Genomic DNA, 15,832 nt, shown 5'->3' with positions numbered 1-15,832 from the left:
GAAACGAAGTTGCAAGTTCGGATGGTCTCATTCCACAGTGACGACCATTTTCAAAAATAAGGATAAAATCGTAGAGGCTGTGAAGGCTCTGCTTCCATTAAATCGGTGATAGTAACGAAGTAACAACAAGGTCCTATCAGTGATATGGAAATGCTACTTGCATCATGGATAGAGGACCTGAACTAAAAGTGCATACCCCTTAGCGCTGTGACCATAACTGCTAAGGCACTAAGTCTCTTCAACATGTTAAAGGAGATTATGACTACGAATTCAACGCTTCTTCCGGTTGGTTCGTGAGATTCAAGCAACGTTTTGTGCTGCATAATGCGAAAATGTATAGGAATCTGCAAGTGCTGAGAAGGCTGCAAAGGAGTTTGTCGAAAAATTAGATAAAATTATTACGGAGGAAAATTATTTGCCACAGCAAATATTTAATATGATTGAGACGTCTTTGTTTCGGAAAAAAATGCCCGAGCGGACAATTCATCCAAAAAGCTAAAATCTGTGCCTGGTTTCAAAGCTCTTAAAGACAGTGTTACAATTCTGTTAGGGATGTAATGTGGCTGGATATAAACTGAAAGCATTTGTAATATGGCACAGTGAGAATCCACGAACCATCAAAAACATTAGGATGCATACACTTTCAGTTTATTACCGGAAAAATAAGAAGTCGTGGAGGACTCAAAAATTGCTTGCGGATGCCTTAATCAACTGTAATGCGAGTGAAATGGAAAGCAATTGTGTGAAAGAAAGTGTAGAATTTAAAATTTTATTAATTCTAGATAATGCTCCAGGTCATCAGTCTTATAGCGGTGATCTTCACCAAGTTCAAGGTCATGTTTCTCCCTCCAAACACTAATTGAAATAACAGTATACTGTACTTATTGCAGTTAAGTCTCTAACCCCTATAACTGTTGATTTAATGTATAGACTTACTTCCGATTCGACTTACGTCCTGCCGGATGGAATGGAACCGGACGTAAGTCGAGGGATGACTGTATTACCTGTCGCTATGGAGAGTTATCTTTTCCAACGCATCGTGTTTCTGGTTTTTCTCTTTAGCAGTCCATTATCTCTTTCGTTTAATCGAAATACCTCAACGAAGATTCTTAAAAAAAAAAAAAATCAGTGAAAATAAATAAAGTAGGCGGGGCCGTTTACCATATCTAACTTTTGGAGACTGAGTGGGCAGTTCAATCTCCGCTGGTGCCAATCAGAGATATAGCTGGCCCAAGGCTATCACTGATTCATCGGTACGCAGTGAAGAAGGCGGCAAGCTTGTGACGCCATCTCGTGGTCTCTAACCCTAACACAATATTTTTAATGTCTGAAAATAGTGTGGTTCTACGGTCGATTTTCTTGAGTTTATGGGACGAAAAACCGAGTTTCTGGGAGAAAAAACCCGCTAGCCCATGCCAGAGATTGACTAACTCGGAAACCGGCTAAAAAAAGGCTTAGAAAAATTTCCTCTAGTCGGCGACTAGATTTGAACCACCAAATCCTTTCTTCATGCGGTCAAGCACTGAAGAGTGCAAACGCCACTTCTACTGAGCTAGTATCTAGAAAAAGTATCTTTCCTTCTAATATTTATAATCCACACATTTTCAAGGAATTTCATCTTTCTTTTCTACGATTGTTTTCTTCAATATTCGGTTACTACTGTTTTATTTCAAGCAAGACTTCTTCACTGACCTTGATTTCTCGCCAATTAACTCGCAGATGAATCAGTTCTCTTACGGTCTTCTGCTTTAGGTAGTCCAAGTCTCACAAAAAGCAAAGGTTGGTCGATTGGTAGAGCCTCTATTACTAATGGCTCACGAAAAAGTTAACCAAGTTTGAGCACGGTTAGTAGTTGGAAGGAAGTCAATTGTTCAATGTTGTTGGCACACTCTCCCTCGATGAGTCTTTGTGATCGCTGTAGGTGTCAAATAATGTTAAACTGTGAATGAACAATTTTATGATTTATTAATACTTCATTCATGATTTAACATGAATTGCATTTCCTGAGTTAAGTTTGCTCCTAAATAAATTGTAATTTAAACACTTACTGTTATTTGTTCATTGAAATAATAATTGTAATTTCATTAGTTATTTTATCTGGTATAAATTATTAATATAACTTGTAAATGTATCCTAAGTGAACTGTAATATATGCATTTTATTTCTTGTTACGGAAAGTGAAAGTATTTCCAACGGACTCTGCTAATGTGATTTGATTGGCTGCTCTCAGAAAACTAAGTTATTTCATGATAGCCACTGCCTTAGCATTGAGAACCGTACAACGATCACGTGATATTTCGTGGTTTGGGCGGGAAAAAAGATAGAGGATTTATGAGATAGAGGAAGAAGGAACCAGAGGGAAAATGGAGTGAGTGAAGATAGATAGTGAGACGTGACCTAACTTGAGACATGATTGAACGTCGCAACAGAGATTTGGAAGCTTGTTCCGATTTTAATGAATCTTACTTCGAACTCATAATTATTTATAGTTTCCTGTCACTTTGTAAAGGAATTTACCTGAGTGAGTGGATAATAATAATATGATTGAGATTTATCATAAGACAAGTTATTACGAGCAAGAAAATATCTTTTCCAGTCTTCGCAAATAAGTTGTTGAACTCAGGGATACCAAAAGTTTTGTGTCGTCTATAGTGGAAGATTATCGAGTGCCTAGAAGTGTTGTAAGAGTTTCCATAATGTGCAAGCTATGATGATCATATCAGTAAGAATATCTATTCTATAACTAACGTGTGATAGTGTTACTTGTGTCCGGAGAACTTGGTCAAATTTCGTGTTGCTGGAGCCAGCTAGTCAAGCTTGAATGAGTAATATTATAAAATATTTGGTTGTGAAATTAATGTGAGAAACTTCATTGAAGAATTAGTTCGTGTTTGAATGTTATCTCACTACGTATATGTAAAATCAAGACTGAGCCTTTTAAGAACTATGTTAATCCTCTGATAAATATTGATGATGCTTGTTAAGTGTTTGATAAATTGAAGTTTACGGATATTTCACTGGGACTGCAAAGAACTAACATTTGAATGTTTTGCTGAATATTGATATTGTTTAAATTGAAACTAAGTTGAAATCCTAACAGATGTGAATTGTGAAAGTCATATATATAAGTTCTAGCAGTAAATGATGCACTCAGCTGAATAGAATCTTAATACTTTATTGAATGTTCTTGTTTCTTCAAAAAAAAAAAAAATCAGCTAACGCCTTTTTATTTCCGTACATATAGGGAGTAGGCGAGGCCGTTTTTAGCCCTATCTAACTTTTGGAGACTGAGTCGGCAATTCAATCTCCACTGGTACCCAATCAAAGATAGCTGGCCCAAGGCTATCACTAATTAAGAGGCACGCAGTGAAGAGTGACCGCTCAACAAGTGCCGCCATCTCGTGGTCCCTAACCCTAACACTCGTATTTAATGTCTGAAATAATGTGAGTTCTACGGTCGATTTTCTTGAGTTTACGGGACGAAAAAACCCGCTTGCCTGTGCCAGAGATCGACTAACTCGGGAACCGGTCGAAAAAGGCTTAGAAAAATTTCCTCTAGTCGCTGACTAGACTCGAAATCAAGTCTTCCTTCGAGCCAAGCGCCGTGGTATGCAAACGCCACATCCACTGAACAACACACTTATGTAAGAATAATTTTGTGAGAGAATTAAATATCTTGTTTAACTTGATTCTTGTGCTTGCCTAATTTCAGTTTCATTACACCGTTCATCAAAATACGAATCTTGTGAGAAAACCTAAACATAGTTAAAAAATTATCGGCCAGTAGTGCTATTTAATGCTTGATTCCTTCAAGAAAACCAACAGCTAACAAATATAAGATGGGATAAAAGACAAACCCAACAATAATAACTGTAAAAGAATATGCTCCAAATAAATGCCGCCATTAAAGTTTTTTCAGTATGTCTTTATTTGTCTTACTTGTATCAAATGATCTCTTTTTTCATTACTAATTCTTCTGAATAGCAAACTCTTTTTTGCATTTCCAACTCACATCTTTCGGCTTCATGAATTGTTGCTCAAGATATATGAATGATTTTATTTCATAATTTTCTTATACCTAATCGCCATTTATCTATATTATTTTGTTCATTGGCACTTGACACTATTATTTTTTGCTGCATTTATCATAGGTCCATAATCAGATAAAACATCAACCATTCTAAATAGTCCGCTAACGCGTTTTATTCCCAAAAGAGTTCTAAATTTCTTTGACTTTGTTGAATTTATTTTGCACCACTAGTCATTCAGAAATAGCTTGCCGAACACTATTACTAATTATAAATGGAATTCAGTGAAGAAAGAGGAGGAATGATAGTGCTGCCATCTGGTAGTTCCTAACATAATTCATTTATTGTCTGATATTGTGTGGGTTCACAATCAATTTTCTTTAGTTCACCAGACAGAAAACCAGAATTTGCAGAAGAGAACACTTCCTTTGCAGCGCTGGATATCGACTAATTCGGAAAGATGTCGTATAAAGATTTAGAAAAACATTCTGCAGTTGGCTACTGGATTTGAACTCAGAACTGCTTTCTTCTGGTGATTTAGCACTATGGATTCAAACACAATTTTCACAGGCCTGTAAAATCCTATATAAAATATGTTTTAAATACTGTTCATTATCAGCTAATACACCTGTGCCAACACTAAAGTTTATCATATCTATCTGTACCTCGCCTAGACGATTAGTTACTTTTTCATTCTTCTTTTATTCATTTCACAGCATTTTTTGGAGCCTCTGCAGCTCAGTGGATGTGGCGTTTGCAGACCATGGCGCTTGAACACACGAAGGAAGATTTGCTTTCGAATCTAGTCGGCGACTGGAGGAAATTTTTCTAAGCCTTTATTTCGACCGGTTCCTGAGTTAGTCGCTCACTGGCACGGGCAGGCGGGTTTTTTCTCCCGAAAACTCAGGTTTTTCTTTCCGTAAACTCAAGAACATCGACCGTAGAACCTACATTATTTCAGACATTAAATATATTGTGTTAGGGAACACGAGATGGCGGCACTTGTTGAGCTGTCTCTTTTCACTGCATGCTGCTTAATTAGTGACAGCCTTGGGCCAGCTGTCTCTGATTAACTGCCAGTAGAGATTCAACTGCCCGCTCAGTCTCCAAAAGTTAGATAGGCTAAAACGGCCTCGCCTAATCCCTATACGAGAATTAAAGGCGTTAGCTGATATATATATATATATATATATATATATATATATATATATATATATATATATATATATAACAGTAAGTGCAGTGCTAGTGATGGGGCAAAAACAGATCCGAAGGACAGTAGAAAACCTGGAGAGATAAAACGCGTGGCTACTACGGTTGCTACGACGACTACAATGACAAATACGACGAGTAAAGACGCACAAAAAGATCTGGCTGACTGTTGGACTCCGACCAAAAAGCTGATTTTTGCAACAAAACTCAATGGCTGTTGGAGGAGAATAAAAATATTGGCTGTCAAATATGTTTGGGAGTAAAAAGGATTAACCAAGGAATGAATATTTCAAAGCCATGGACAAATATTTATTCACTGCAATCACTGCGTAAAAAAATTCACGATCATAAGAACATTTCAACTCACATTGCTATTAAAAAAAAAAAAAAAAAGTAGCTGGAACCGTGCAGGTATATTTTAGCCATATCTCATGGGCACAAACGGTACTGCAAAAATGCGTCGATATTGATGATTATCATTTCGAAGCAGCCCCAATAGCACTGGCCCCAACAAAAGTAACAATATCAAATGTTCCCCTGAAATTCCTCATGAACTCATTAGATCCATGTTATCAAGATACGGTTCTGTCACAGGAAAATTACGCACATTGTCAGCAGCCACGAAGAAGCCCGAATTTTCCCATGTCAATGGCTTTCGGAGAAAGGCATTAATGCACTTTCCAAACAACGACGCACTACACGACCTCCCAAAATTAATCACGGACATAAATGGAATAACCTACACTTTCTACTTATCTTCCTCATCACAGTGCTCTTTTGTCACGAAGACGGTCACATTAGGAAACAATGTCCCTATATTACCAACAGTTCATCAACAAACATCCCAGCCCAGAATAGCAAACCAGTTGAACAGAATAACATCGTGCATGAAGAAAATCAAAGCTTAGGAAAAAGTAAACCAAAAATTCTCTCCCCATCACGAACTTCAGAGGAAAGAAAATCCCGAACTGGAAAAGACAGCGCTCATGTCGCTCTTGAACGTCTGCCAAGTAATGAGATCCAAGGTTCTGATAACGAAGTCTCACAGCACGAAAACACCGATCCTCCCAACAGAGGTGACAAGGACGAACTAATTAAAAGCAATCCCCAGGCCCAGCAACCAGAATCACCAACCCAGCCTCCCATAAATTCGAAACTTCACCCTATAGAAGAAACTACTCAAAATGACCTGTCATCACCTGCAGCCAGCCAAGGAGATACAGAGTTACCAGACGATGAAGAAACTGTTTTTCAACATGAAGACCTATAAGAAGAGGAAGCTGAGGGCGAACTTCCCCACACTGAGGGACCCTAACCATGAAGCAGCTGTTATCCTTCATACAGAAAGTGCGAGGCTCTCCTCACAAACTAACTATAGCCCTTAAATACACCACAAGAATCCCGGAACTAATATCTCAACTTCAGGACCTACACTCGAAACTGAAATGTAAAAAGAGCAGAGCAGAGGTCAACATGAGTAAGCGAATCTACTGCCTAATTAATGGGCTACAAACACAGTACCAGGACCAATATTAGATTAAACTTACAATCAAACTTTCATAAAACATAATGTCTATAAGCCTTTTCTCTCTAAATGCAAGAGGATGTGCCTCTGCTCTACACAACAGAATAGTCCTTGACCAGGTACAAAAATATCATACAGATCTAATACTTCTGCAAGAAACAAACATCAACTCCTCAGCCAATTTATCCAGAAGATGGGCAGAGTGGCCTTATGACTTACAGCACTCTGCAACCCAACAACATCATGGAGCAGGAGTTAGCTTAGGTGTATATCATAGATCTCCATACAAATTAAAAGTGATTGCTGAGATACCAGGATATGCCTTGTATGCTCACATAATAGCACCCATCCATAATTCCCTGCATGTGTTCAACAACATCTATAAAACACAACAGGATGCTCTGGCATTCCAAATCCTGGATTTCATTCAAAACCACCTTTCTAGTATAGACCAAGAACATATCATAATAGCTGGAGACTTTAAATGCACTCTTGACTAAGAAAAAGACAGACTTCAGTGTGGTGAACATCGTAACCAATTAATAAACAAACTTCAAACACTGGTAAACGATAACGAACTCATCGACATCTTTCGACATCAACATCCTGATAAGAAATCCTACACATGGATCTCAGCAATCACAGCGACAGATAGGCCACTCTATCAAGCACGACTGGACAGATACTACATTTCCAAACACACCTTGCCTCTAGTTAGAAACATCTCACACATCCCTTCCTACATTTCAGATCATTACTTCGTCAAGCTGCAACTTTCATTATCTTGGGAAGCATCCAAATCAGAAAGTGCCTATTGGATCTTCAACAATACTCTCCTGAAAGATTCAGCTTATATAACAAACACTCAGGCTTTAATAACCAACCTCACTCACTCGAAAGTGGATACAGAACCAATGAAAACATGGTGGTCCCACTTAAAATCACGAATAAAATCCTTTACACAGATCTACAGTCACCAGAAAAATCAATAAAGGAATATTAGAATCCGACAACTTGAAGAACGGCTCAAGTATCTCCCAGAAGAAAGCCCTGAACATCATTCTGTCTTCCAAGCCATGCAGAGACAGGCAGAATTATCGGCAAAAGGTGCCCTACTTAGATCGCGGCATACACAAATAAATCTTTCAGACGCCCCCACAAAATATTTTTTCTCTTTGGAAAAAAAATTCCAGGCAGTAAATTCCATCTCTGCTATCAGACTTCAAGATGACAGCATCACAGAAGATCCTAGCAAAATCACCACTGAAATCCTACAATACTACAAAAATGCATACAGTACTACAGGAACATCCCATCATGCCATTCACGAAATACTGAAAGAAACAAAAAAAATCTCTGCAACAGATCGGGACCACTTAGAAAAAAAATCACGCTAGATGAACTGAAAACCGCATGCACATCTTTGCCAAAGAACAAATCTCCTGGCCTTGATTATCTCATGTCAGAGTTTTTCCAAGTCTTCTGGAATCAACTCGGACCACTTCTCCTCAAAACATTGCAAGAAGCCTACATCAATGGCCTCCCACAATCCGTCACGACCTCAGTAGCACGATCGATACCAAAGAAGGGAGACCACACGGATATCCGAAACTGGCGTCCAATCTCCCTAATTAATACCGATTGCAAAATCATTTCGAAAGTTATAGCAAACCGAATAAAGCCAACACTGCCTGAAGTTATTGGCCAACATCAAACGTACTCTGTCCCAGGAAGATCAATACATGATAACCTCCATTTAATAAGAGATCTCATCCACATCGCAAACAGCCAACATGAAAACCTAGCACTCAGCCTTGATCAGGAGAAGGTTTTCGACAGGGTAGAGCACAAGTACCTTTATGAAGTTCTAAAGGCATTTGGCTATGGTCCTCTCATCATTGAAACAGTGCAATCGCTTTACAGAGATGCACACTTCTGCTTAAAAAATCAACAACAGGCTCACGCGCACTTTGTCATACTCTCGACGGATCAAGCAAGGATGTCCCTTCTCTGGTCAATTATACACACTGACCATAGAACCCTTCTTAAAAAGAGTTCACGACACCATCATCTCCAAACTAACCAGAATAATAGAGCCACATCAAAAAATTACCCTATCGGCATATGCCGATGACGTCACCGTAATAGTCCGAAATGAAGAGGAAATGACAGTAACCGAGGAAGCACACAGACTATATACACAAGCCTCAGGGGCCAAATTAAATTCTGCAAAAACCATGGGCTTGTGGTCAGGCAAATGGAAGGCTCGAAATGATTACCCGATCGAATGTATGTACCTGGTCAAGCGAAGGACAAAGATACTTAGGTGTGTACCTTGGCAACAACAAAATATATAACACACTGAACTGGACACAGCTGCACAACCGTTTTAAACAGGTGCTAGGTAAATGGAACAACGTTCGTTCCATGTCTTCACTTAGAGGAAGAGTACTAATAGTTAACCAGATAGCTGCGAGTGTCTTATGGCATACCCTCAAAGTACTCACACCTCCTGAAGAATTTCTCTACCACATTCAAAAGGAGATCAAACGTTTCCTCTGGAAAAAAACTCACTGGACAACATACCCTTAACTCTGCAAGCCACTCAGCAAGGGAGGTGAAGGCCTGATTTCCCTTGAAAACAAGATTAGATCCTTCAGGATAATCCACCTCCTAAAGACACTTCAATGCAATCACACTTATGCAACCACCTTCGGTGACATCACGAAATCATCAACAAGAGGACTTACACTTTCCACAATCCTCCGAATGGCCAGTCCTGCACCATCTCCTCCTAAACTACCTCAATTTTACAAAGATGCTCTACAGCGGTGGAAAAATACAGGCCTTCATCACACACTTATAGGATTAACAGAGTCAGCAGCACTTACAGAACCACTATTCTCGAACAGAAACATAACAAGTCCCACAACTGGCCAGCTTTTTCTTTTCCCTACATGGAACTGGGAAGGAATAAGAGTCATAGGGGACCTCCTAACCCGGACCCTAAAGTGGAAAGCATACACTAGCCTACCAATGAAGAACCCAAAAACTGAAAAACAATATCAACAGCTGCAAGCCTCCATTATAAAAGCCTATCCAGATATCGCTACACCTCAGGAAATCCGTATTCCTTCTAGAAATTGCTTGGGGCCGATATTTCATCTGGTACAATCTGAAGCCTCACTTCCAATTCTTCCCTCCAACTACAAGAAAATATACCACTTCCTCATGTCAGGGCCTCCATCCTCGCCCTTCTTATACTCATCCTTAACCCTCTCATCTACAAGGCTGCATATGCCACTCAGTTTTCAGTGGGACCTGCCATATAAATCAAAATGTGCCAAACCAGATTTCGACATACAGTGGAGACTAGGGTATAACATCTTGCCAACTCCTTCTAAGCTCTACAAATTTCAGATAAGAGAAACGGATCTGTGTCTTTTCTGTGACGTTTCAGGTACCTTGGAACACACATATCTGACCTGTCCCACAAACAAAGCGATGATCACCGGCGTCCTGAATACTGCCTCCAACACCTGTAACTATGCGCACAGCCAAGAAGACTATTGGAATTTAGTCCACACAGAAGAAAACAGACACCGAATATGTAATTTCCTTTTCATCTGCGCTAAGGCCGACATCTACGGCTTCTACCTAAAACAGACAAGAAATTACCAGCACCCATCCATTACTGAAACTGCACAAACCCTCATGTATATCCTCCACTGGAAACTAAAAAGCAGGCTTTTATTGGAACTTGAATACTTCAAAGAAACAAGAACTGTTGCGAAATTCATAGAGGAGTGGAATCCAACTGGTACCCTCTTCTGGATTGACGACGACAATGCGCTTCATCTGAAAAATAACTCAGACTGAAACTGAACTGTAAACTTTGATTTCATTTATTGCATTCTCCATTGTATACCCGAAAGGAAAATGTTTTTTCTTTCTCTGTAATATATATACTTATAATATGTAAATAGTTGTTGTTACCTACCGGCTAATAATGTAAATTTTAAACAAGTTGAATAAAAAAACAAAAAAAAAATCTATATACAGTATATATCTATATCTATCTATCTATCTATCTATCTATCTATCTATCTATATATATATATATATATATATATATATATATATATATATATATATATATATATATATATATATATATATCAATCAGCTAACGCCTTTTTATTCCCGTATACGGGGAGTAGGCGAGGCCATTTAGCCCTATCTAACTTTTGGAGATTGAGGGGGCAGTTCAATCTCCACTGGTACCAATCAGAGATAGATGGCCCAAGGCTATCACTAATTAAGCGGTACTCAGTGAAGAGAGACGGCTCAAATGTGCCGCCATCTCGTGGTCCCTAACCCTAACACAATATATTTAATGTCTGAAAATAATGTGGGTTCTACGGTCAATTTTCTTGAGTTTACAGGACGAAAAACCCGAGTGTCCGGGAGGAAAAATCTGCTTGCCCGTGCCAGAGATCGACTAACTCGGGAACCGGTCGAAAAAAGGCTTAGAAAAATTTCCTCTAGTCGCCGACTAGACTCAAAACCAAGTCTTCCTTCGTGCGGCCAAGCGCCGTGGTTGGCAAACGCCACATCCACTGAGCTACACAGGCTCTCTTAGGATTAGGATTGACTCGGGATGTATATATTTATAAGATTAAAATTTAACTGACTATAACCCGAGAAAGTATAACAAAAACCGTTAATAAATCACGACTAGTTTCATCGGTATTCCGACTTCTTCAGATGAGTAAGAAATAACATAAGACATAAAAATAACAAGGTAAAAAACATGGACTTTCCAGCTTGAGTAGGTGACCACGTGCTACTGTTGGCATGAGTGGAATGTGTGTGACCGCTAATTTTAGATCGCAAGTATTGGATGACTGCGCTATGTGAATCAGGCAAATTGTAGCTTAGATTGTTGTTCAAGTGTGAAGCGTCCAGAACTATTTCTTTTGATTCTATAATATTTCTTTCAAATTCATCCTTGCAGATATATAAATGGGTTGTGCGGTCCTGATCAACTTCGTGTGGCCGTTCTTCGAGGTTAGAGTTTGCGGAGAAAAGCACATGACTGGAAAGGTCGCTCACTCGTGTTCTACTGTAGGAGGTGACACGTCTATGTTCCTCAACACGAAGTGAAACAGATTTATCTGTCTGGCCAAAATAAGGTCGACCACAGTCGCAGACAACTTTATAAACACCAGGAAAATGCAGTTGGTTGTGTTTTGGTTTTGGTCGACTCAGAAAAGAACGAAGTTTTGGCAGTAGTAGTATAGTCGGTCTTTATGTTGAATTTCTTCATAATCTTAGATAGTTTTGGGGTAAGAGAGCTGATAAATGGTAACTGTATATGAGTGATAGGGTTGGATTCATCTTCTTGTCGAGGTTGTTGGCGTGGTCTCAAACGTTCAGTGATGTTACGAGATGAATATCCATTATTTAACACGTTCATTGCCAATCACGCGATGCAAGTTCTCACCATGCGATCACGCGCTATCGCGTTGACGTCGCTAACTAAATAAAAAAATAAAAAAAATTTGGCCACCACACGATATTTCAATTTTTAGCTTGGCAATGAACGATATCGCGCGATCACGCGATGCGAGTTATCACCATAAATGGTTTAGGAAGTTTTGAAGTTCCTCTAAACCATGTTCCCAGATAAGGAAGATGTCATCAATGTAGCATAACCACAGTTTAGGTTTTAAAATAGCTATAGAAATAGCTCTCTCTTCAAAATCTTCTAAAAAAATGTTAGCTAAGACTGGGGATAGAGTGCTGCCCATAGCTAACCCGTTAGTTTGTTTATATATTTTATCCTCATAGCAGAAATAGCCGGAAATGATGCAGTGAATTAGAAGAGCAAATATTTTTTTAGAAACCTTGTCCTTAAGAAACGTCAGAACTTCATCTGTAGGTACATTCGTAAAAAGAGACACGATGTCAAAACTCACCATTCTGTCAGTGTCTATGAGATTTAAATTTTTAATTTTTGAGAATAAATCTTCAGAGTTTTTGATGAAGGAGGAGGAATTGCCAACTAAATGTTTTAAAGCAGCTGCAAGATATTTAGACAGATTGTAAGTGGGTGAGTCAATACCTTCTACAATAGGTCTTAGAGGAGAGTGAGCCTTGTGGATCTTAGGCAGGTTATATAAAGACTATCTCTCCATCCCCTTATTCCTCGTTTATACTGCCTGCCTGAGATGCACAAGGCTGACACTCCTCTAAGACCTATCGTAGAAGGTATTGCCTCACCCACGTACAATCTGTCTAAATATCTTGCAGCTTCTTTACCATTTAGATGGCAATTATTCCTCATTCATCAAAAACTCTGAAGATTTATTCTCAAAAATTAAAAATTTAAATCCCATAGACTCTGAGAGAATGGTTAGTTTTGACATCGTGTCTCTTTTCACGAATGTACCTACAGATGAAGTTCAGACGTTTCTTAAGGACATGGTTTCTAAAAAAATATTTGCTCTTCTAATTCACTGCATCAATTCCGGCTATTTCTATTATGAGGGTAAAATATATAAACAAACTAGCGTGTTAGCTATGGGCAGCCTTCTATCCCCAGTCTTAGATAACATTTTTTAGAAGATTTTGAAGAGAGAGCTATTTATATAGCAACTTTAAAACCTAAAACCGTGGCTACGCTACACTGATGACATCTTCCTTATCTGGGAACATGGTTTAGAGGAACTTCAAAACTTCCTAAACCATTTAAATAATCAACATCAGAACGGTAAATTCACTTCAGAAGTAGAGATTAACGGCGTTCTCCCCTTCTTGGATCTTAAGATCAGTAGATCACCTGACTGTCTTAAATTTTCAATTTTTCGGAAAACCACCCACACCGATAGATATTTGCATGGCTCTTCTCATCGCTTCCCTCCTCAGAAACTGGGCATCATATCTCCCCCTTGTCCATCGAGCAAGATGTCTCACTTACACAGAAGAAAACCTTCAAACAGTGCTTGAGTTCCTGAAAAACACCTTTTTAAATAATGGATATTCATCTCGTAACATCACTAAACGTTTGAGACCACGCCAACAACCTCTAAAAAAAGATGAATCCAACCCTATCACTCATACACAGTTACCATTTATCAGCTCTCTTACCCCAAAACTATCAAAGATTATGAAGAAATTCAACATAAAGACCGACTATACTACTCTGCCAAAACTTCGTTCTTTTCTGAGTCGACCAAAACCAAAACACAACTAACTGCATTTTCCTGGTGTTTATAAAGTTGTCTGCGACTGTGGTCGACTTATTTTGGCCACACAGATAAATCTGTTTCACTTCGTGTTGAGGAACATAGCCGTGTCATCTCCTACAGTAGAACCTGAGCGACCGACCTTTCCAGTCATGTGCTTTTCTCCGCAAACTCTAACCTCGAAGAACGGCTACACCAAGTTGATTGGGACCGCACAACCCATTTATATATCTGCAAGGATGAATTTGAAAGACGTATTATTGAATCAAAAGAAATAGTTTTGGGCGCTTCACATTTGAACAACAATCTAAGCTACAATTTGCCTGATTCACATAGCGCAGTAATCCAATACTGGCGATCTAAAATTAGCAGTCACACACATTCCACTCATGCCAACATTAACATATGGTCACCTATTCAAATATGACTGTTACTATTCTGCTTCTTTATATTAAGCTGGAAAGTCCATGTTTTTTACCTTGTTATTTTTATAAATCTTATGTTATTTCTTACTCACCTGAAGAAGTCGTAATACCGATGAAACTAGTTGTGATTTATTAAAGGTTTGGGAAAAAGGATTAAAACCTAGCTTATAAAATTGCTTGATATCTTTTACATAGTACAGTACATACCCAAGGTAAAAACTTTCTACATCTTACTCTCATCTTGAGATTTTTATTTAATAAGATGAGAGCACCTTGTGAAAACTTGTTTAAGTAAAATTTATAAGCTCTGCATTACTTTAACCTTGGCATTTTTAGGTCCGGCTCCCAGTGACGAGACCTCAATGAAGCTCGAAACCGGTCTGGGTAGTGTCCCTTGCTTTAATGCATAGCATCATACATCTCCCCAAAGGAATGTGCTTTGCATTAGGGGAAAATACTAAGAAAAGTGATCGGAGCTTACTTCACATTTACCACGAGTTGCCTCAGACTTGTACTATATGCAGACGCAAAGTTGACTTATTTGTCTGTTTGCTTACTTGGGAAAAAGGAATAAAACCTAGCTTATAAATTTGCTAATATATAATATACCCAAGTTAAAAAACTTTCTACATATATATAACATCGACTGTAACGTCGATTGAGTAGAGAATCGACCGAAAGAAATGTCTAACAATCTACTAGTTCGATTCTGGTCGCCCCTTATAAGCGTCGAATAGAATCGAAATTCGGGGAACAATTGAGGATACATCTATCATACCTCATCTTGAACCCCTTAACAGACAAAGCACTCACAAATGACTCTGGCAGTCCATTCCACTCATTCATAACTCTATAAGCAACAAATCTAGTCCTCACGCCTCTAATAACCACAATTTTATTCAATTTTAGAGAAGGCACCTTATTCTGGTCTCTCTAGCCAAGTGCTGAAACATTTCCATTTAAATGTCCTAGAAAATTCTTTAAGCATTTTACATATTTATATCATATCCCCTTTATTTCTCCTATTAATCAACTTCTGCAACCACACACACCTTCAATCTGTCCTCATAGGGAATGTTACACAGGCCATTCACCATCTTGGTCACTCACCTTTATATCCTCTCAACCGCTTCGTCAACCCCAAAAAACTTATGGGACCAGACTTGCACAGTAATCCAGATATGGCGTATTGAGGCCTTATAAAGAGGAATAACAACTGCCTCATTGCTACTTGTTAAGGTATTATTCAATAGTCAAGTAATCTTATAGGCTACCTTAGCAATATATCCTGTAAATTTTAACTCTCTGTCTATCCCTAAATCTCTGGCTTCATCTATTTCCTGGAGTACAGTGCAATCAATGTGATACGTGGCTTGTAATCTGTTTATCTCC

This window comes from Typopeltis vanoorti, chromosome 8, assembly GCF_054136105.1.
Source record: "Typopeltis vanoorti isolate ZY-2024b chromosome 8, IOZ_Tvanoo_1.0, whole genome shotgun sequence".
Classification (NCBI taxonomy): Eukaryota; Metazoa; Arthropoda; class Arachnida; order Uropygi; family Thelyphonidae; genus Typopeltis; species Typopeltis vanoorti.
The sequence above is the reverse complement of the archived record's forward strand: the minus strand, read 5'-3'. Positions refer to the sequence as shown.